Consider the following 23,653-nt stretch of genomic DNA (forward strand, 5'->3'; position numbering starts at 1 on the left):
ATATAACAGGTAATAAACACACACCTAATCGTAAGATATATCATTTGGAGAAACAGTAATAACATATTTTAACTAAACACTTAGATATCACAACTTGAACTATTGTGTCTTCTCTTAACGACAGATCTATAATGTTGTTTTCTCAGAATAGGGCTAAAGTATTATTTTCTCAAAACAAAAATACATTGTTATATTTTGAGGAAAATATTGGATTTTTGTTTTCTTCAGTACAACAGGGGTCCGGCATGGCCAATAGTGTGAAGGCGTCCGACTCGTAATCTGAGGATCGCGGGTTCGCATCCCGGTTCCACCAAACATGTTCGCCCTTTCAGCCGTGGGGGCGTTATAATGTGACGTTTAATCCCACTATTCGTTGGTAAAAGAGGAGCCCAAGAGTTGGCGGTGAATGGTGATCACTAGCTGCCTTCCCTCTAGTCTTACACTATTAAATTAGGGACGGCTAGTACAGATAGCCCTCGAGTATCTTTGTGCGAAATTTAAAAAATACAAACAAACAGTACAGTAGTAATGGCTTTGTTCTAAAGTAGGGCATTTTCATTAAACTGAAAATTAATTATCGTGGTAAATATTATTTAAATAAATAATTATAATTAGGTTTTACACTATAACGTATCTGTCATGGAATTGTTTGAACTGTTACTATAATAATACTTATGGAACACTGGAATAATCCCATACTTCACATAAAACGTTCACTGGCAGGCCTAAGAAAGTTAGTACCAATCACAATACGCCACTTCCTTGGAATCAAGAAACACACTGATATAAAACTGTTCGATATGCATCAATACCAACGCATGCTATAAACACTACCAGTTCTTGACCAGATGTAGAAATATCGCTACAGTTTCTTAGAGGAAACAAAAACTGAAACTTGTACTATATTTGTTATCTCACATTATACAAACAGTAATCAATATTCTGATGGACTATTTTAGTAATTCTATTGTTCTGAGTGGAATGTCTGAAGTCCTAATTTCGTGAGTGTCTTAACACTTTTCTTCCAGAAGGATGTCTTTCTCCTGCGACATTTATATGAGTGCCTCTTTATATTTAAAGACACTAGCAACTCACAAACCCTGTCTTCTAATCGACCAATATTAGTTCCCAATGCATATTACACAATGGTTGCCAAAGTTACTAGGTTTTGTTTGGTCGCTGTTTTAATTTAACTTGTCCACTAATGAATTTGTAAGGTTTTGTAGTGTTGTAAATACAATTTAAAAATGACATCAAGTTATTCCTATAACCTGCTCTGACCCTGGTTTGGGGTTACCACATGATATGCACATACAGTAACCAGAGGGGAAGATGGAAAGCGTAGATTATTCTCATGTCCACTTAACATCGGTCTAGTGTTATTGGGTCCTTGTACGATTTTGCAGAAACTATTACAGGATCACCACTGTAACCACAACACTTATCATGCTTTATTACAAGCATGATAACATTATATAACACAAAGTTTGTTTCTGGATAGTATGTGTTAGTTCTTAATTGCTTATGTTTTAAAAGTACCTGAAAGTAGCCATTATTCCCTTCAAACTTTGCTTTTGTGATCTGGATAATGAAATTTAGAAATTAATCTGTTTTCTGTGTAAAAACCGGCAAATTTCTACATTTTGATTTATATAAGGTATGTTTAAAACAGTGTATAAATCAAGATTTACATCTATTTATACTACAGTTATATAAAAATGAAGAAAAATATTTAGAAGTGATTAATTTTTCCAGATTTGCGACTGCAATATAAATCACTTTCACGTATCAGCTTTAAATGTAGTCTCCCATCATGTTTTCGTTATACATTGTTATACGCTCCCAGGTCACAAAAGCAAAGTTTGAAGAGAAAAAATAGGCCTTATCCATTTCTTCAATGCAAGAAAAAGTAAAAATTATGTTTCATAGTGTAATAGTAGTTTCATGTAAAAAATATATTTAAACGTTTGCTTATCTCTCAATGCATGGAAATGATATGTAACTTTTTATAAAACATTTATATCAAATATGAAGAAAGTAACAATCTTTTCACTATCCACATGAACTTTATTACTAGTGGATTATTTGATATTGTTAACAATCATTGTTGCAAATTTACCTCATAATTCCTAATAAGACATTCAGTATTTAACAAACTAAAGTTTAAGATATTGATGTATTGTAATCACTTCCACCATTTGTTTATCATCAGTGCCAGGGCTGTTCTTTCAACGTTATTACATTACTTAAATGATAAAATATTACCTGCAAAAGAAAGACCTAGAGTAGCTGGTCTGGTTTTTTATTCAGTGAAATCCTCAGACGGTTTTGAGTTTAATCTAATGTGGTGTGAAATTACTAGGTTGTTATAAAATACATACACCAGTGAAAAGGTGTTGGCAAAGTATTTGATACCAACGAACAAAAAATTATAACAAAAGAGTTACACTCATAAACGAGTATGTTCTTTGAAACATTTATTATATTTGTCCAACATCCACAGTACATAGTTATGTTCATTAAAATTAAGATTATTTTTACTTTGTTTATCATTATTTGAAGCCAAACTCGACGTCACTCCGATTTTTCACAGTACTATGAAAGTGAGTATTGAATTCAAATAAAACCGGCGTCATTTCTCCAGTGCTGAAAACCTATCCTATAAATGACTGAATTTCTCGAATAATTTCTCATATCTCTAACACATTACTCCAGTGTTTACACAACAAGGTTCCTCAGCTCTTTCAGGATTCATGAACTTTTTAGGTGATATTCTGATAAAATTCCATTACAGCAGAAATCATAAGTGTTTGTACGCATCCATCACATTAAGTATATTATAACTTGAAGCCTCCTGATGAGAAATGTAAACGTGAGGGTTTTAGATGTTTTGTGTTGTTTTCTTTATATTAAATGTACTGCTTGAGTTGTTTTTAATATTAAAATGAAAAACAAATTGAGAATTAATAAAAGTGATACGAATTACAAAGGTGAAGTCCTGGAAGAGTGTTGGTGTAATAAAATTAATGTAATATAAAATGAAAATGTAATAATTAATAGTTTATAATAAAAGTGACAGAAAAACACATTTCATATCAGTGTTTTTTATAATATATGGTCAAGTAAGGAAGATATTGGAATATATTTATTTATGAGGGGGGATTGCTAGGTGTTAGGGAGTAATGAGTGCATTAATCTATATTCAGAAACTGACACCCTTTTACTAAAATACCAAGTCACTGGGCCCGGCATGGCCAGGTGTGTTAAGGCGGTCGATTCGTAATCTGAGGGCAGCGGTTTCGAATCCCTTTCTTGTTTCTATGTTGATAGATAGATAGATACAAATCTGTAGCTTTATATGGATAAATAATTTTTTGTAATGGTCTTAGTCATTTAGTTTATTTGTTTTTATGAGGGGTTAATTTATTTGAATGGTAGTATCTAATGTAATATATTATATCTTGGCAAAATATCTCTTTCTATTTCCGAAACACTTGAGATAAATAAGACAACGGAAAAATCAACCGTCTAGTAACTAATTATTTCAGTTCAGGTACTTAGTGTATAAGTGCTGTGTGACTACTGGCTCTGAAAATAGATAGACAAAGAGTTTGTGTTTTGAGTTTAGCACAAACCTACCAGAAGACTATCTGTACAAGTTGTCTATTTTTCTTATTTTATTAGGGGAAGGTAGTTAGTGAATACAACTATTAGCTAGATTTTGGATTACTTTTAACTTATAATGGTATTGGCCGTCACATTATAATGCCCCTACAGACTAAAGGACAAGTATTTAAATATACTGTCCTGTTTATTTTCATAAATTTAATAATTCATGCATATCAATTCATAGAATATTTACACAACTTCAATAATCATGACAGTATATAACATAATCATTCAAAATAGCCTAATCATCATAATATTACATAGCACGTGAAAGTGCATTAACACAGATAAAGATTGAACACAATCAACAAAATACGACTTAGGGGCTCTTCGAAAGCTATAATATGTTTGAAAAAAGCAACAGGAATTTTCTGATTAGGTTTTACAAAACTGAGAAGCATCTTGACTAATTTTGGGCGAAAAGGAATATCTCAAAATTTTGTCTCATGTCTTCTTAACACCAAAATGACCTCCAATGGGAATTTCCTGTTAATCATTCAATATTTTAGAATGTGATCCATTGGTAAAATCGATTTAATAAACTACAGCCTTGTCATCAAAAGGTAGCAAATCTGGTGGTCTTTATTTTTTCAAGAGCACACCATTCATAAAGAAAAAACCATCTGGAACTTTCTGCAGTTCATCTTTCCGGATTACATATTTCAGTAGTGAAGATATCCGTGGATCTTTTTCTTGTTCACAGAACAGTTTCCTTTCAGCAAACGGAACTTCAAGCTGATCCACCACGTTCATGATTGTCACTCACCAACGAACTGTCACTAGGACAAATAATCACAATTTCTCCATTGGACCCAAAACGTTTCTGTGACAAATCTGTCACCGATAGGCGAGATTTTAAAAATTTCATCTTGTACAACAACACTAACCTTTACATATTCTTATAATGTTGATATATATCATACAGAATCTTCTGCATTTTTAGTGAACAGGCTGAACTTTTTTAATACACATTTACAATGTACGTTATATGTATTTCTAAATAAGTATTTAACTGAAAGAAGCACAAATATTAAAGTAGATATATAAGTAGTTCTAATTAAGTTTTTGCACCGTAACATCTTTGTCGTATAGAGGTATTAATTGCTACAATAACAATATATATTAAACGCTGATATAATCCCATACATCCACAACGCAAGGTCTGACATATCCTGAAAAAATGTGATTAATCTTCAGGTGTCACTTCATTGGGATCAAGGTACCTTGAATATATTACTAAAACAATTCCACATACTGTATAACCAATATATTTTACCAATATTACCACTTCTTGTCCTCACATGAAAACATCGGTAAAGAGTCTGAGAGAAAAAAAAAAGGTTGAAGTTCTTACACCCTTTTTGTATTTGAACAATTTCCGTACAAGTGGTCGTATGTTGAAATGGAGATGTATCTACAAAATAATGGAACTGCTTTATAAAACAATAACTGAAATAAATAAATATTTCGATCTCAAATAATGATAACAATGTTTATTTTTTAATTCAGTGAACTTCGTAAAATACTCAAAACGTTTTGGAAACTCAGCTAAGGTTTTTGTTATGCTTCTCTACAGTAATAAGCTGGATATTTAAAAAAATAAATGTAAGTTAAAGAAAATAAAATGGTCAAGTTGTAATTATAAGATAAGAAAAAATGTTTTTTGTAAATTTTCAAAAAAGGTAGTAATAATACATTAACATTGTAATTTACAAAGGTTAAAGCACCAAAAAAATATAAAAATACTGTTTGTTTTGACAGACAAAACTTATCATTTTGGAGGAACAGAATAAAACTGTCCTGAGGTCACTATGTATAGAATAACCTATAATTAGAACCATCAATGACAACAACTATTTAATTTGACAAAAGAAAAGAGAAAACCTTCCCAATAGTATTGGCAAAGATGTTATGGTGTAAAACACTCATTTTAATTATTTATTGAAATAATATATATCGCGATAATATAAATCCAGTTTAACAAATTGTCGTACAATATAACAATATCTTTTACTGCTATACTGAAGAAACAATATTCCAATATTTTCCCCAGAATATAAAACTAGTTCTGCCCTGAGAAAAGAATACACTAGTCCTTTCCTGATAAATCAACATTTCAGTTCTGTACTGAGGAAACAACACAATAGTGAAAGTTGTAATGTCTAAGTATTTTGATGAAATATGTTCTTAATATTTTTGAAGATAGTATATGTTACATTAAGCTATGCATTTATCGTCTTCAGTATGAATAGATGAGATTCAAGCTCAGTGATTCACTTTCATTGGGAGCATTTCTCTCTCTCGATAGGAATCAATTTTGTCTAAAAAATATATTTCATATGATTCAAAATTTCGAGAACATGTGTAGATTGGTAACTCAGTATAAGATAGAACCATCTGTTAAAAGAAAAATATAATACATGATCAAAAGAAATATGTAAATTTTAAGAAATCGCACAAGCAGTTTGCGTGACGTCTATTAATATCAAAGTGACACATAAAGGCCACACTAAAATATCTTTTTAAAATAAATATGAGAATTTAGGGAATGTGATTATTTCGAATATCAATTTACAAGTAAATTTAATGTATATCTTTGTTTCATATATTGTGTTGTATTTCCACTGAATCATGTTCATTGAACTTGTATATACATAATTATAAACAAGGAAAGTATCACATATGTTTAGTTTAATAAGAGTTGCGTACTTTGTTACTTGTATAATTCAAAATAAACACATAGTAATCGTACAACATCATAAAAACTATATTTCTTTATTTCCAAGTGATATTTTGGAAAATTACCCGTTTATTTCTCAAGCTAAAAGAAATATACACATCTAAAATCAGATTGGCTAAACAATAAGATTGTATATCAAACGTTCGCAGACTTATACACGTGCGAAAAAAAAAACAGTTGCGATGACATCTACAAAAACGAGCAAGAATATTGTTGAAACGTCATGAAACTTACGCGATTATTATATCAAAACCGATGAGCTGAGACAAAAAGGAAGAATATTATTAAACAGCTACAGTAAGTGTTCTATAGTCCCAGAAAGCTTTAATTATGTTTAACGTCTGTTATCCGAAAAACTACAGAATATGTCTAAGAACATTTATACATTTCGAACATTTCCAGCCCTTCAACTTCAGTGAATTGTTTCTGACATTAGAATTTCTAAAAGGGCATTAAATATCATGATGGATAATAAGTCAGCGGTGTGAGGCCAATATTTATAGCTGGCTTTAAAGAGGTGTGACAATACGAACTCAGAATTTGTAGATCTGGTTTGTCGGTAAAATAGTCAGCTGTAGATCAGATATAGGATTCAGTATCGTATTTGAAATAAGTATTAGTAATAACCGATATTATAAAGTGTATTAATATTTCTGTTTCCATATTAAAATATTTTTGTGAGAGAAAGAAAATGGTTTGTAACAACATTGTTGGGAAATACCATAAATATGACATATATTAAAAGTTAATTAATTTCTAAGTTCAAGTTTCCCTATATTTTAAATGATAATACGTAACGTACATAACTTATAATTATTATGTTTTTTCTTTGCTGATCAGTAACTGTCCAAAAACTTCTGTAACATCCAGTGTTTTGATAATCATTTTTTTCAACACAAATACCTGATGTCACTTTAAAAGACGTCCAGTATTGAACATTAGACTTAATGTACGTGTGTAAGTGTTGAATATGACCAAGAAATAAGCAAAAATATACTGGATTATACATAGTTTAATTTTAAAAAGTTAAGAAATACATTAAGATGTCAATATTTTTTATTACTGAAATAAAAGTTTTACAAATAGTCCACTATCATTCCCATGTATTGATAGGAAAGCAAAATTTTAAACATTTTTTGACGTGAAACAACCATTATCACAGTTGTAATAAAGCATAGTGACTTTCCTGATTATTGTGGTGATTTTATAATTCTTTCTACAAAACCGAACAAGGACCCTAGAACACTACACCGATACTAAGAGGACATGTGGATAATCTGCGTTTTCCATCTTTACCTCTGGTTATGGTACTTGCATGCCACTGGTGATCAAAAACAAGTGTCAGAGCAGTTAATTGGAATAAGTTGATGAAATTTTTAAATTGTATTTGCAACACCCCAAGAAATTCATTAGTGGACAAGTTAAAATAACACAGTCACTAAATGAAAACAAGTAACTTTAGCAAATATTCTGTAATCTACATTCAGAAATAATATTGGTCGATAAGCAGACAGGGCTTATGAGTTTATGGTGTCTTTACATATTAAGAGCAACTCAGATAAATGTATCAGGGGAAAGACATGTATCTTTATGGAAGGAAAATGTTAAGACACTCTCGAAATAAAGACTTTAGACATTCCACTCAGAGCAATATAATTTTACAGGTAGTCCATCAGAATATTGAATATTGTTTGAAAAATGTGAGGTAAGAAATATGGTATAAGTTTTCGTTTTTGTTTTCTCTAAGAATCTAAAACGATGTTTACATATCAAGTGGTAATTATAAGATGTGTTGACATTGCTGCATATGGAACAATGTTATATCCGTGTGTTTCTTGATTCCAGTGAAGTAATGTATTGTGATTGGTCCTACCTTTCTAAGACCTGCCAGACAACGTTTTGTGTGAAGTATGGGATTATATCAGTGTTTCGTATATATTATTAATGTAACATTTCAAACATTTACACGAGAGAGATGTCATGGGGTAAAAACGTTAATTATAATTATTTATTTGAACAATATTTGATCAATGTAATTCATTTTCAGTTTTATAAAAATGTCTTACAACAGAACAACACCTTTACTGCTGTACTGAAAAACAACATTGTTATATTTTCCTGAAAATATAACAATGCATTTTCGCTTTGGCAGAAGAATACTTTATCCCTATCCTGAGAAAACAACATTATATATCACTAGTGAGGAAAATACACAATAGTTCAAGTTGTGATTTCTAAATATTTTGATGAAATATGTTCTTACTGTTTTTCCAGATGATATATCTTACACCAAGGCGTGCGTGTATCACCTGTAATATAAAGATATGATATTCAAGCTCAGTGATTCACTTTCATTGGGAATATTTCTAGCTTATTATAGAAATCAAATTTCTCAGAGAGAATATATTTCTTATAATTAAAAATTTCGAGAACATGAGTGCATCAGTAATTTAATGTGTGCTAGTGCCATCTATTATTAGAAAAAAATACATGATCAAAAGAAATATTTAATTTTGAGAAACTCCAGTCCCAGATTTATGCTTCATCTATCACAATCACCAAAATACACTACTAACTCATAGTGACACCTAAATACACTACTGAACTAAATTTTTAAAAGATATATGAGAATTTCGGGATTGTAATTATTTAGAATATGCAACTTACAAGTAAATTAAATATATATTATTTGATACGTATTTCAAATACTATGGGTATTGCCATTGAATCATATCTTTTGAATATATTAAAGTTATACAGATATGTATTTGACAACAAGTGAACTATAACAGATGTTCAGATGGATAAAGGTTTTGTACTTACTTGTACTTTTAAAATAATATTACAACATCACAAAAACTAATTTGTTATTTCGAAACGATATTTTGAGAAATTACCCTTTTATTTCTTACACTAAAAGAAATATACAGACCTAAAATCGGATTGGTTAACAGAACGCATTCAATATCGAACCTCACAGTGTGGGAACGTGCAACAACAGCGGCAACATCTGTAACAAGTTCTAGTTTTATTTCCCTTGAACACATTTTAAATGAAATATACATTTGTAACCCTCTGACCGGTTCTTACTAAGAATTAGTTCAGCTTGTATCTAAACTATAAATGAAATCATCGACTTTGTCCAAAACTTCATAATGCCTTTAAATTTGCATACCATCTTTCGACTGATGTACAGTATCTTGATATTAAAATTATCTATTCACACTGATAACTGTAGCCATCTATTAAATAATAACTCCAACAACAGAATCAACCAGAAGAAACTACGATATGATTTTTACTTGAAATATGATACCGTTTGTATTAATCCACAAATTACAGATATCATATATCTCTAAAGAATTTAGTGTTTGATATTACCATAGGGATAAATATCTTCTTATTTTGTTCTACTTTAATTGTAACAGCTCTAACATCGTCCTTGAAAAAAATTAAAGAAATGTCAAGTTTATATATTCACCTATATATATGATATACGAAGCAAAAATATTTTGTATTACAATAAGATTTCTTGTTGATATAAATAGAAATACTAGTGAAATACAGTTATCTAATCACTAACTTTGGATATTGTAAGTGGGTTGCTAAGATGTACTTTGGCAAAATTATCACGTGATACATGAAAAAAATATTTCTTTCATCAGCAGGTACAACAAAATACTTAAACGTCTTCAAAATAAAGTAGAATTTATTAAGATTATATAAAGTATAAACATGAAACTTGATGTGATAAAGGACAGTACTGGTCTATTTCTGTCACTACCTTTTCCTTTTAAATTATTAATATTGTAATTGTGCATTAATGGTTAACACACTCATCAAAATTTGTTGACAGTAATTAAGGCTAGAACCACATATATCCCTCCCTAAAATTACTTTAATTTACATTTTAATATCTTCATATTTTGAAGGAAAATAAGTATTTATGAAAAAACGAAGCTTACTTCATAAAGTTATCATATATTGTACAATTTAAAACAAATATTAATGTTCAATATATCTGTTCAGGTTGAAAATTATTTTTGATGTTTTTAAAAATTGAAGAAAATTTAAGCTTTGTTAACAAAACAATCACATACGTAAGATATTTTTTTCTGTGATCGTTTCTCAAAGGCCCTACCTCTATCATAACCATTTCTTTTTCTTAATTTGTGTTTAAAATAAATCTTCGTTATTGATTTTTACATTTCAGTTGACATTTTTTGTTCCAACGTCCTTATGTAATTTTCTACCAATTCTGTTTATTTACTAATGATATAATCTCAAGTTAGAGAAGTCAATATAAACTTCTTAGATTCTTAATGCTTTTATATCCTTACAAGGAAAATATCTGAGTTGAACACGTAAAAACATTGTCTTTGGAACATTTACATACTTGATCACTTTCCTCACCTTTAATGGGCAACAATGTTCAAAATAATATAAATTTATTTATTTGAGACAATTATGTAGTCAACAATCCTAATAATATCTGACATCTGGTGTTAAATTTATTAACTATTAAGAAATTGATAAACAATAACTATGAAAAATAGAAAATAAACTGTTAAGATTTAAGCATTTATGTACACTGATACCTCGGTATTTGTAATTGTTATTTTAAAATAGTTAATGTCCAATAACAACCTGAATTTCATAACGATAAGTATAGAGTAAAATCATAGGTACTACCCTGAAAAATAAAATATAGAGATTTCAAATATTACGTTAGATAATAACAAAATGTAAAACATTTTTACTTTTTCTTTTTTCCGGACAAAAAAGTGTTATTTCCCAATTGTTTAAGCCTAAAGTAAATGGAAAAGACCTATCCTTCTCTTCAAACTTTGCTTTGATGACCTGCGAGCGTATAAAAGAAGGGAGACTATATTTGAGTGATACGTGAAATTAATTTACATTTTTGTTAGAAATCTCGAAAAACTTTTCACATCTTAACATTTTTGTTCATTTTTATATCGCTTTAGTATAAATACATGTAAGTTTGATTCATATGTTAGTTTATTGAGACCTTATATAAATTAAAAATTTGTCCGTTTCTACACAGAAAATAGGTTAATTTCTAAATTTCATTATCCAGGCCACAAAAGCAAAATTTTCAGTTGATAATGGCCATTTTCTGTACTTTTACAACATAAGAAATTAAGGAATAAGAAATTCTATCCAGGAATAAAATTTGTGTTACACAGTGTAATTGGTGACAAATAAAGTAGAAAAATAACCTTTCTTATAATTATTTAATTTTAAGTCGAATAATGATATTTTGATATAATATTCATAAATTGTGTCCACTGAGTGGTTGTTGACAATCGTTTTGCTAAATTCGGCTCATGGTTTGTTGTAAATAGTGTTGATTTACATCAACTAAACTTTAATTGGAAATAATTGTCAAACCTCAGTTTTCATGATATTTATCTTTATTTGAAATACTTTTTTCTTTTAGTTAGTTAGTGGATTTTGACCCTTTTCTGCTTGAATTTACTCTAAACATGTAAAGTATACTATAGGATCCCTTGATATCAAACAAAATTCGTATGTTCTCTTTAAAGGTGGAGTAACAAACCGAAGTGGTATGTCTTCTAACCCACACAGCTACAAACCATGTTTTAATACCTGTGGTGAGGAGAACACAGATAATCCATTGTGTAGCTTTGGAATGAAGATGGAATGAAGTTAAACACAGTTATAAGTCAATAAATGAACTTTGAAATAAATGTAACGATGAGCCTGATTAGATGGAAGAGTTTTACAGACAGGGTATTTATTCGAATAATTAGATTAAAGAACCATGTAATCTATATCGTTGAATGATTTATTATTTTATGTTCACACAACTAACCACAAAATTAATTCTGATGAAGCAAAGCCTTGGATGAATTAAACTTCTTTCACCAGCTTAACACTAGAAGATCAGAAGATAAATTTTCAAATAGAGAAAAAGCTTCTCAACAATAAAGTGGGATGTGGATTCAACACTATTGGGAAGTTCTATCTTCTTCTATTGTCAAATTGAAAAGTGAACATGAACTCTTCTGGACCGGTGCGAATCTAAAGACAGCAGATACTCAGGTCCGATACATAATGACCTTAGGAAAGTTCTATTCTCTTTTTACTTGATATCAACGTGGAAATTGTAGTAATGAGGAATACTACAACGATTTAGATTTTAACGTCTTCAAACAGTTCACTGAACTAGAAGAAAGCAGAGTTATTTCTTTTTTTTCCAAATATCAATAGGAAGAAATTTTGGATATCTTGTTCATCATCAGTGTTTAATGATTCAGTCATTAGGTTGGAAAAAGACTATTTGTTAATTATGGTGGCTGATTAAGCCATGATTCCTTTGGAACCACAAAGGTGAGGGGCTAAGTAATATTAAAATAACATTGTTTTTATTACTAAACGTTAATTAATATAAACTACATGGCCAAACGTAAGTGGACACCCCTTCAAATTAATGGGTTCGGCTATTTCAGACACACCCGTTACTAAAAGGCGCATAAAATCAAGCATACAAACATGAATCTCCATAGACAAATCTTGGCAGTAGAATGGTTCAAGCATACAACCTTGAATCTCCGAGACAAACATTGGCAGTAGGATGAGTCGTACTGAAGAGCTGATTGACTTTCAACGTGGTACTGCCATACGATACCATCTTTCTAACAAATGAGTTCGTCAAATTTCTGATTTCTAAAACTAACCGCTGTCAACTGTAAGTTCTGTTATTTTGAAGAAGAAACGTCTTGGTGCAAGAACAGCTTAACTACGAAGTTATAGACCACAGAAGCTTACACAACGAGACCGCGATGCAATGAAGCGCGTAATGCTTGAAAATCGTCTTTCCACAGTTGAACCATTCACTACTGAGTTCCAAACTGCTTCTGGAAGCAGTGTCTGTTTGTTTGTTTGTTTCGAATTTCGCGCAAAGCTACTCGAGAGCTATCTGCGCTAGTCGTTTCTAGTTTAACAGTGTAAGACTAGAGGGAAGGCAGCTAGTCATCACCACCCACCGCCAACTCTTGGGCTACTCTTTTACCAACGAATAGTGGGATTGACCGTTACATTATAATGACCCACAGCTGAAAGGGCGAGCATGTTTGGCGCGACGGGCATGCGAACCCGCGATTACGAGTCGCACGCCTTAACACGCTTCGCCATGCCGGGCCTATGAAGCAGTGTCAGTACAAGAACTGTTCGTCGAGAGATTCATGAAATGGGCTTCCATGGCAACGCAGCCGCATACAAGCCTAAGACCACCATGCTCATTACCAAGTGTCGGATGTAGTGGTGTAAAGCACACCACCATTGGTCTCTAGAGCAGTGGAAACTGGTTCTCTGGAGTGATAAATAATGATTCACTAATTGGCAGATTGATTAACAAATCTGAGTTTGACAAATTCCAAGAGAACATTATCTGTCTGAGTGCATAGTGCGAACTGTAAAGTTTTGTGGAGGACTAATTTCGGTCTGGGTTGTTTCTCGTGGTTTGGGCTCAGCTCATTGGTCCCAGTGAAGGGAAATCTTAATGCTATAGCATAAAATGACATATTAGAGAATTGTATGTTTCCTGTTTAGCAGCAACAGTTTGGGCAAGGCTATTTTTTTGTTTCAGTATGACATTGCCCCCGTGCACAAAGCGAGGTCCATAAAGACATGGTTTGACGTGGTTGGTGTAGAGGAACTTGACTGGCCTGCACAGAACCCTGACCTCAACACTTTTGGGATGAACTAGAACGCCGCCTGCAAGCAGGCCTTCTCGCCTGATATCAGTGCCCGACCTTAATGATGCTCTTGTGGCTGATAGGAGCAAATTACCGCAGCTATGTTTCAAAATTTAGTGAAGGCCTTCCAAGAAGAATGGTGGCTGTTATAGCAACAAAGGGATACCAACTCCATATTTATGCCAATTGTTTTGGAATGCAATGTTGAATAAACACATACGGGTGTGACAGTGGGGTGTCCTCAACGTATGTGCATATTATGAATTTACTGCAAAACATCAGACCGATGTGGGATTTATCTAAAGTTAATTGTAAAAATTACCACAAATTACCAGTAGAGAACGCTAATCATCTGGCCATATCATCTTACTCTGGAGATGGCTCCAAGAGAAGATGTGGAGGCTTACTTAATTCCTTCATATATTTAAATGCATTTTTATTACTTTGAGGATTCTCGTAATGTTTAAAGGAATTCTCAAAAAAAAATTCATTGTGACGGAAGTAAAAGTGATTGCGTTCATCAATCACACCGAGAAAATTATAACTTCAAGACTCATGAGAATTAGAAAGGTGGGAAGGGTATTTCTGTCTCTTTTTGCAATAAATTAAAATTTATTATTATAGGATATAAAATCTAAATTTATCTCGAAATATATAGCTGCTAAATGGGATTCTGATTAAGACTTCCAGTGAGAGAGAAGTAAGTATTCGGATTTAAAACGCTAAAATCAGGGATTTGATTACTTCAGGTGAACACAGTAGATAGCATGGCATGGTCTTACTATAACAAATAAAGCCCTAAGATTGTATAAATTATGAAAATATGTTATGTTAGAAAATAATTCCTTAAACAAATATTCCGAGAAATGTACTATTTTCGTAAACTTGCATATTTAATTAAACGGTTATCAATGATCAGTGAAAAAAAATTCGATATATATTATATTGTATTTTTGTTCTGTTTTCTCTTTGCCTGAAAAAATGTCACAAGGTATTCAATAAAAGTCAGAGATTGTAAGAAAGACGCTACAAGCTATAATGTCAAAAAATTAAACTATTTAGGCTGAAAATCAACACGTGCTTAATACTAGGATGAATTGCGTTTTATCTTAAATATTTAAATGTTGAAATCTTGTAAAATCTATCAATTTCTTTAAGAAATATATTGATAAATTTATTAAAATAAAGCAAATTGTTCTGGCTGGCCCTCGCATTCATAACATTTGAAACAAAGCAGATATATTGACTAATATAACAAAAATGAAGGAATACAACTGACACTTCTAGATATTGTTCTAATTCGAGGAAGAAAAGGTCAGTTGAGAAGTTATGTTTTAATTCTTTCGAGTGTCGTCAGGGTATTTCTGAGGAAAAAACCAAGAGTTATCTATGTAACATCATTGATCAAATATAATAAAAAAACATTCAATAGTGTTGTTGAAAATCAAATATTTATTATAAGATCTCGTCGTGAAAAACTAGAAGGATAATACAAAGCAAATATTGTTATGAGTTAAATGTTTTATTTCACATATATAAATATGGTAATATTCAGTTTTTAAATTTCTTTCTCCATTTCATTAAGTAACCACTTAAAAAAACAAGTTTCTGCAGAAATTATTTGTTTTCGAACTTTGAAGCCACTATTTAAATAAAATTTAATTGCACCTGTGTTTAAATAACTGGGGAAAAGACACAGTTTTTTGCAGCCTTCTTCTTTAAGAAGTTCAACACATTTTTTGATGATTAAACTCCCAATACCAAAACCACGTAGATTTTTCTTTACATATACTCTATTCAAATACGGAATATTTTTGTCTCTTTGGATTACAACTGTTGCTATCACCTCACCATCAATCTTACCTATCAGAAATGTGTGATTATTTTGAATGGACCAGATGACCGGGTTCATAACATCTGGACTTAAGTCGTTATAAACATATGTGTGAAGAACTTGCATGATCGAATGCGATGATTTTAAGCCTACTGTTAATCCAAACGAGATTCCAAACATTAGAGAATATGTAAAGTTAGAAATAAACATGTTGAACAGTAGGACAGCTATCAGGGTTATAATCCACAGTTTCAAATTTTTGTAGATTTGATGATACTGTGATATGGATAATGTTTTCTCTATTTCTGCTAAATTCAGGCGTAAGAAACTTCTCACAGCTGGTTCATCATCAACTGCTATTGGTTCAATCGTGACGTTGGATGTAGGAAACGTATGATAATTGATATTTGAGGAAGCCATGGAAAAATGGCGTACAGTTGGAGATGTCGTCTAATAAATGTATCCTCTTTGTTCCTGTTTAGAATAAAGAAGGTAAAGCTCACATGTAATAAGACAAGTGATGAAACCTTAAATGCGTGCTACCAGGTTGTCTGTCGTATTGGTTGTCACGTAAGATAACAATATTGAAAAAAGAGAAAAATCACATTGGACTGTCTGTTGTATTAAACACGAGTGATTGATTCCTGGATTTCAGCGTTGTAAGTCTCTTAGCCTACTGCTGTTCTACTGGATAACTCAGGCGAAATTTTCTTCGAGTTTTAGAAACATACTTGTTATCAATCGATGTACCTTCGGTCCGGCATTGCCAAGTGGTTGAGGCGTTTGACTCGTAATCGGAGAGTCACGGATTCGAATCCCCGTCGCACCAAATATGCTCGCCATTTCAGCCGTATAGGCGTTATAATGTGACGGTCAATCCAACTACTCGTTGGTAATAAAGTAGCCAAATAATTGATAGTTGGTGATGATGAGTAACTGTCTTCCCACTAGTTTTACACTGTTAATTTAGGACGGCCAGCGCAGATAGCTCTCAAGTAACTATGTCCGAAATTAAAAATTGTCCAGATTTTATTGTAAATAAAACTAAAATTAAGAGTACCAAATATTTTTTATTTCTGGCTTTTGGATTTCATTTAGTTGGTAGTTCAGTTTTTCATCGTCCTGAAGACGACAATTCCTTAAATAATAAGCTAAAAGAAAATACAACAAGCGATGTTTATCAGTTACTATAATAGTAAAATTCAGCCAACTTGATTTTATTGTACACAAGATAGTAGGTTTCGAGCTGCTTTGTTTTTCAAAAGCTATTTATTTCACTTCTTTTCTTATCTAAATAAATAACGTATTTCTAACAAAGTATACCCAATTTTTAAATCTCGTTCAGTGTTTAATATTCAAGGTGTTTTTAGACGTTTTTTTTTCATTTCTGGTTCTCAAATATTGAAATATGAAATGTCCTTACTAATAACATCATATAACAACAATTTAAACTAGCCTACGTTCTGTCTACATAAAGTGTATGGATAGCAAATTCAATAATTAACAACTAAATAAAACATAAATATCAGCCATACAACAAAGGTGAGTTAAAGTTAATAAACCTGAGATAGAAATAGAAGGATATTCTGTATTTCCTACACGATTCAACTATTTTCATTCTCATAAACTGAAGAAACCTTCTCAGGATTACAAACAATTTATTATTGACGCCGGGTATTCTGGATATAACGTTTGTTTGTTCATTTTTAAGTGTAAAGGTGCACAAAGCGCTGTGTACAGCACAAGGATCGAACAAAAAATTGGTGGTATAGGTTATAGGTCATCCAGTTTATTTCCCTAGGAGATATATCCAAGCCTAATAACCGATATCTTATTTAACTTGTTATTGTAAATATAATATTAGTAACATCTTATAGGTAAGTTGCTAGTTGAATGCTAAATATCCTGTTACGATTTACAAAAAAATTTTCAACAATGATTGTTCACAATATCTAAGAAACCATTGAACATAAAGTTATGCGTGTTTCAAAGAAACGTTTTGCAAATAGTTTCATATCATCTCCATATACTGAGAAATAATCAAACTTCTTAGTATTTTTGATGCAAAACCAGCATCATACTTGTTATAAAGCATGGCGTGTGTTAAGGTTATAGTGATGATGTTGTAATGGTTCCTACAAGGACACTAGTTGATATAACTAGACCGACGATAAGGGGGAAATGTGGATAATCTACGCTTTAAAATTTGACCTCTGGTTACTGTATGCGCATACCATGGATGACCATAAAAACGGGTAAGTTAATAAAATTGTTAAATTGTATTTACAACACTACAGAAAACTAGAAATACATTAGTGGACAAGTTAAATTAAGATAGTGTTTAGACGAAAACTAATGATATTGGAATCAAGCTGTAGTCTACATTGGGCAAGAATATTGGTGGATAAGAAGACAGGACTTGTGAGTTGCTGGTGTCTTTATAGATTAAGAGCCACTCCTCAAGATGTATCAGGGAAAAGACATCCTTGTAGAAGGAAAATATTAAAGACACTCATAAAATAAGGATTTCAGACAATCCACTGAGAACAACGCAATTCCACAGGTAGGCCATTAGGGTATTGATTATTGTTTTTATAATGTGCGTCCAAAAACACGGCATAAGTTTCCGTTTCCCTTTTCTCCATGAAACTGTAGCAGTGTTTCCATACCTGTGCAAGAACTGATAGTATTTATAAGATGCGTTGGTATTGCTGTATTTGGAAAAAATTTATATCCGAAAGTTTTTTGAACCCAAAGTAGTGACATCTAGTGATTGGACCCAACTTGGTTAGTTTAGTTAGTTATCTCCAATAGATTCCATCAAGAAACATGGAGCCGCAATTACTTGCGGATTCTTCAACAGTGAAGAATTCTTCTAAGTGAGTAGGTTATTAGCCCACTGCACCGCGCCGGCCCTAATTTAGAAGTGTAAGACTAGAGGGAAGGCAGCTAGTCATCACCACCCACCGCGAACTCTTGGGCTACTCTTGTACCAACGAATAGTGGGATTGATCGTCACACGGCTCGGAGGGCGAGCATGTTTGGCACGACGGGGGCGCGAACCCGCGACTCTCGAAATACAAGTCGCACGCCTCACGCGCTTGGCCATGCCAGACCCGGTACCAACTTACATACATTTTATTATTGTAACAGTTCGAACACTTCCATAACAGAGATGTTACTATGTAAACCTGAATTATTTATTTAAATAATATTTACCTCATGAACAAATTTCCAATTGAATAAAAATCTCTTATTATAGAACAACACCATTACTGCTGTATTGAAAAAAACATCATTTCAAAATTTTCCTCAGACTATAAAACAAGTTTTGTCCTGGAAAAAGAATACACCAATCCTATCCTGATAAAGCAAAACTGCAGTTATGTACTGAGGAAACCATTCAATAGTTCAAGTTGTGATGTCTAAGTATTTTGATGAAATATGTTCTTACTATTTTTCAAGATAATATATGTTTCACTAAGGTATGCTTTTATCACGTGTACAATAAATGAATGAGATTCAAGGTTGGGGATTCACTTTCATTGGGTGCTTTTTTCATCTATGATAGCAATCAAATTTGTCATAGTGAATATATTTCATATGATTTAAAAGTTTCAGAACACTAGATTGGTAACTCAGAATGTGGTAGTATCATCTCTTATTAGAAAAATAAAATACACGATCAAAAGAAATATTTAAATTTACATAATTGCACTCGCTAATTTGAGGGCCGTCTATTAATATCAAAGTGATACCTAAAGAACACACTAAAATATGTTTTTTAAAAGATATGAGAATTTAAGAACTGTGATTATTTCGAATGTGCAATTTTGAAATAAATTTAATATATATCTTTATTTCATATGTAAAACTATTTTCTTGTTAATATCGAGTTATGTTCATTGAACTTATATATATATATATTTCTCAACAAGTGAAATATCACATATGTTGAAAGGGATAAAAGTTACGCACTTTTCTTTTGTTACTTGTGTTATCCAAAATAAACATATAGTAATATTTCAACATTATAAACACCATTTTTTATTTCAAAGTGATGTTTTGGGAAATTAACGGTTTATTTCTCAAACTAAAAGAAATGTATTGTCCTAAAATCAGACTGACTAACCAAGCATACTAAATATCGATCGTTCGAAGAGTTATGCACGCGCAAGAAAACAGTCACGAAAATACCCACAAAAAACGAGGTAGAATATTGTTGAAACGTCGAGAAACCCACATGGTTCTTATTGTGAAACCGATGGTCTGAAAAAAAAAGAATATTATTAAACAGCTACAGTAAGTGTTCTGTAGGCCTGAGAAGCTTTTGTGGTGATTAACGTCTATTAATTGAAAAACTACAGAATTTGTCCAAGAACGTTTATAGATTTCGAACATTTCCAGCCGTTCAACCTCAGTGAATTGCTTCGAACGTTAGAATTACTAAGAAGGCATAAAATATCATAATTGGTTACAGTCAGTTGTGTAAAGCCAATCAATCTAGCTAGCTTCATCTAGGTGTGACAATATAAATTCAGAATTAAGTTTATCAATGTCGATAAAATACTCAATTTTAGACTAGATATAAGATTCAGTATCGAACTTGTATTAACTATTGGTAATAACCGATATTACAAAGTGTATTACATAACTCAGTATGTATTATAATTTATTTCGGAGACTCTTTTGTTTGTTGTTTTGAATCTCATATCTCCATACTCAAGGGCTATCTGCGCTAGCCGTTTCTAATTTAGCAGTATAAACCTAGACGGAAGGAGGCTAATCATCATTACCCACCGCCAACTTTTGGGCTACTCTTTCACCAATGAATAGTTGGATTGACCGCACATTGTAAATCTCTCATGGCTAAAAGGGTGGGAATGTTTAATGTAACGGGGACTCAAATTCGCGACCCTCAGATTATGAATCGAGTGCCTTAACCACCTGGTCATGTCTAACCAATTTGAGAAATTAGAGAACAATTCTTATCTACCTCTTTACCCACTAAAATGCTGTAAATTTTAAATAAATAACATGATTTATTAGTTATGTAATATCATTAAAGTGTTGTTTTACTTAACCATTAAGAAGAATAACCCTCAATTTTAAATAAATAACATGATTTATTAGTTATGTAATTTCATTAAAGTGTTGTTTTACTTAACCATTAAGAAGAACAACCCTCTGAACATCAATAAATAACAATTATACATATAATTATAAATTACAATACGTATCCTTAGTAAAAGGCTATCTATACAGTTTGTTGTTTGTCAGTAAAAGACAAGATAAACAGTTCAGAGTTTATTTGTAAAAATGCCTACTGAGTTTATTATTTTTAGTAAAAGTGCGTTACACTGTTTTATATTAACAAGTTAATGGCTCTCTATATTCTTTACTTATAAGCGCGAGACAAAGATCTAAATCAATTCACATTATGCAGTACAGCAATGTAGCAATAAAACAAGGAAGAAATTCAATATGTATTACTGAAGAACGGATTTTACTAAATGGAAGAAAAGAAACGACGTAAAACAAAGTGAATAACAGTTTGTATTTACTTACAAGATAAGTAGCCTTCTTTCTAACAGTTGAGAGAACTTACCAGGTGGAACTCTTGAAGAAACTGATATAGTATAAATACCATGATATGAATAAAACGATAACGTTAAGCCTATCACAGCGTAGGAGCTACAACGTCACTTGTCATTCAAGGTAAAAAATATAAAAAGCAGATAACCTTGAGATATTTCTAGACGTAAAAAGAACTATTTCTCACTCAACATCGCCCTTGAGAAAGCCATCAAGGCATTTACACACAAATACAGCTGAAATAGATATTATGTTCGATAACGAACGTTTTTTATTGTTTTTTGCCAGTCAGTAACTGTACAAAATTTCTGTAACATCTAGTGTTTTGATAGTCTTTTTTCAACACAATTACCTAATATCTCTTTAAATGACGTCTAATATTCATGTTGGACTTAATGTACATGTGTAAGTGTTTAACATGAACAAGTAATAAACAGAAAGACACTAGATTATGCGTAGTTTAATTTCTGATAAATGGAAGAGATTAAGATGTAATTATTTAAGATTTCATTTATTTCATCCTACATTAACAACTTTCTGTTATTTGACGGAACAGCGAGATAAATGAAAACAATTAAGGTAGTTCTAAAAAAATCATATCACGGACAACTGGTATTCTCCTAAACTATCAGACCTGATAGAGCCTGATGGTTAAGATTCTCGGCTCGCATTCTCCGTGGGTTCAAATTTTTGTCACGGCCCGGCATGGCCAAGCGTGTTAAGGCGTGCGACACGTAATCTGAGGGTCTCGGGTTCGCATCTCAGTTACGCCGAACATGCTCACCCTTTCAGCCGTGGGGCGTTATAATGTAACAGTCAATCCCACTATTCGTTGGTAAAAGAGTAGGTAGCTCAAGAGTTGGCGGTGGGTGGTGATGACTAGCTGCCTTCCCTCTAGTCTTACACTGCTAAATTAGGGACGGCTAGCACTGATACCCTCGAGTAGCTTTGTGCGAAATTCAAAACAAACAAACAAACAAAACAATCAAATGTTTGTCACCGAACACGATCTATTTTCTTTATTCGTTGGTATGAGTAACTCAATAGTTCGCGGTTTGTTGTTATGACTAGCTTCCTTATCTCTAACCTATCACTGTTAAAATAGAGAAGGCTAGCAAAAATACCTCTGTAGTAACTTTGCGGTTATTCAAAATTGACTAAGGTAATATTTTCTTAACTAATGTAAGGTAATCCGAGAAATTATTGTGAATCTCTTGTAAACGAAATAGAAGGATTCCAGAGAATATTAGTGGTGACATGCAGCAGTTAATAACAATATAATCTAAGCTAGATATAGACCTGAAATCAAAATAACATGCTTTCATGAGCGTTTTCTTTTGGAAAACAAAGTTGAGGGAATATGTTAAAAATAATAATAAATATAAATAAATAATAATAATATTAAAAATAGCACATTTCCATATGCTATATGCTTCTTAGGAGACTAGCCTTAAAACTTTGTAAGTTGTTTAGTTGGTTAATATTGATTATTGTTTTTAAAACGTATGGCTACCAAGAGGGTATAAATCCCTTATTTTTTGTTCTCTAATACTCTGTAGATATGTTTATATAAGTTGTGAAGAACTGTTAATATTTGTAAGATGTTCTGGTAAAACAGTATGTGGAATAAGTTTGTATCTAATGCTCTTTGATTCGAATGAAATGACATCTGATGACCATAGGCATTTATTGGGTCCGAATTGTCCTCCTGAAAAGTTATTGGTGCGTGACAATGATGAACGGAATGGATTCGATCGAAGTTCTGTTTGCCAGAAGGAAACTGACCTGTGAGCAAGAGAAGGATCCGCACATCTCTTTACAACTGAAACATGCACTCCAAAAAAATGAACTGGAGAAAGTTCCAAACGGTTATTTTTTTTTCCATAAATGGTAGGATCTTGAGAAAATGGAGACTATCAGAGGAATGGGCTGTATTTTATCAAATTCTTTTTTCCTGAAGGATATAATTCTGAAATGTTAAAAGTTGCCCATTAACTCTCCGTTAGACTTTCCTTCACGTTAAAATTATCTATAGACACTGATAACTGTAACACCTGTTAAATAATGATTTCA

At 31.9% G+C, this 23,653-nt stretch overlaps 2 long non-coding RNA genes across 2 annotated transcripts; both read right to left on the reverse strand.

Moving 5' to 3' along the window:
• Positions 1-2,096: 2,096 nt before the first annotated feature.
• Positions 2,097-9,872, reverse strand: LOC143256071 (uncharacterized). The gene is made up of 3 exons (XR_013030986.1): positions 9,342-9,872; positions 8,673-8,718; positions 2,097-5,083 (listed from the first exon to the last, which is right to left on the reverse strand). It is a non-coding gene; the product is annotated as an uncharacterized LOC143256071 (long non-coding RNA).
• Positions 9,873-15,582: 5,710 nt separating this feature from the next.
• Positions 15,583-21,653, reverse strand: LOC143256070 (uncharacterized). The gene is made up of 2 exons (XR_013030985.1): positions 21,554-21,653; positions 15,583-16,459 (listed from the first exon to the last, which is right to left on the reverse strand). It is a non-coding gene; the product is annotated as an uncharacterized LOC143256070 (long non-coding RNA).
• Between the last annotated feature and the right edge of the window lie 2,000 nt (positions 21,654-23,653).

Source organism: Tachypleus tridentatus, chromosome 7 (genome assembly GCF_004210375.1).
Source record: "Tachypleus tridentatus isolate NWPU-2018 chromosome 7, ASM421037v1, whole genome shotgun sequence".
NCBI lineage: Eukaryota > Metazoa > Arthropoda > Merostomata > Xiphosura > Limulidae > Tachypleus > Tachypleus tridentatus.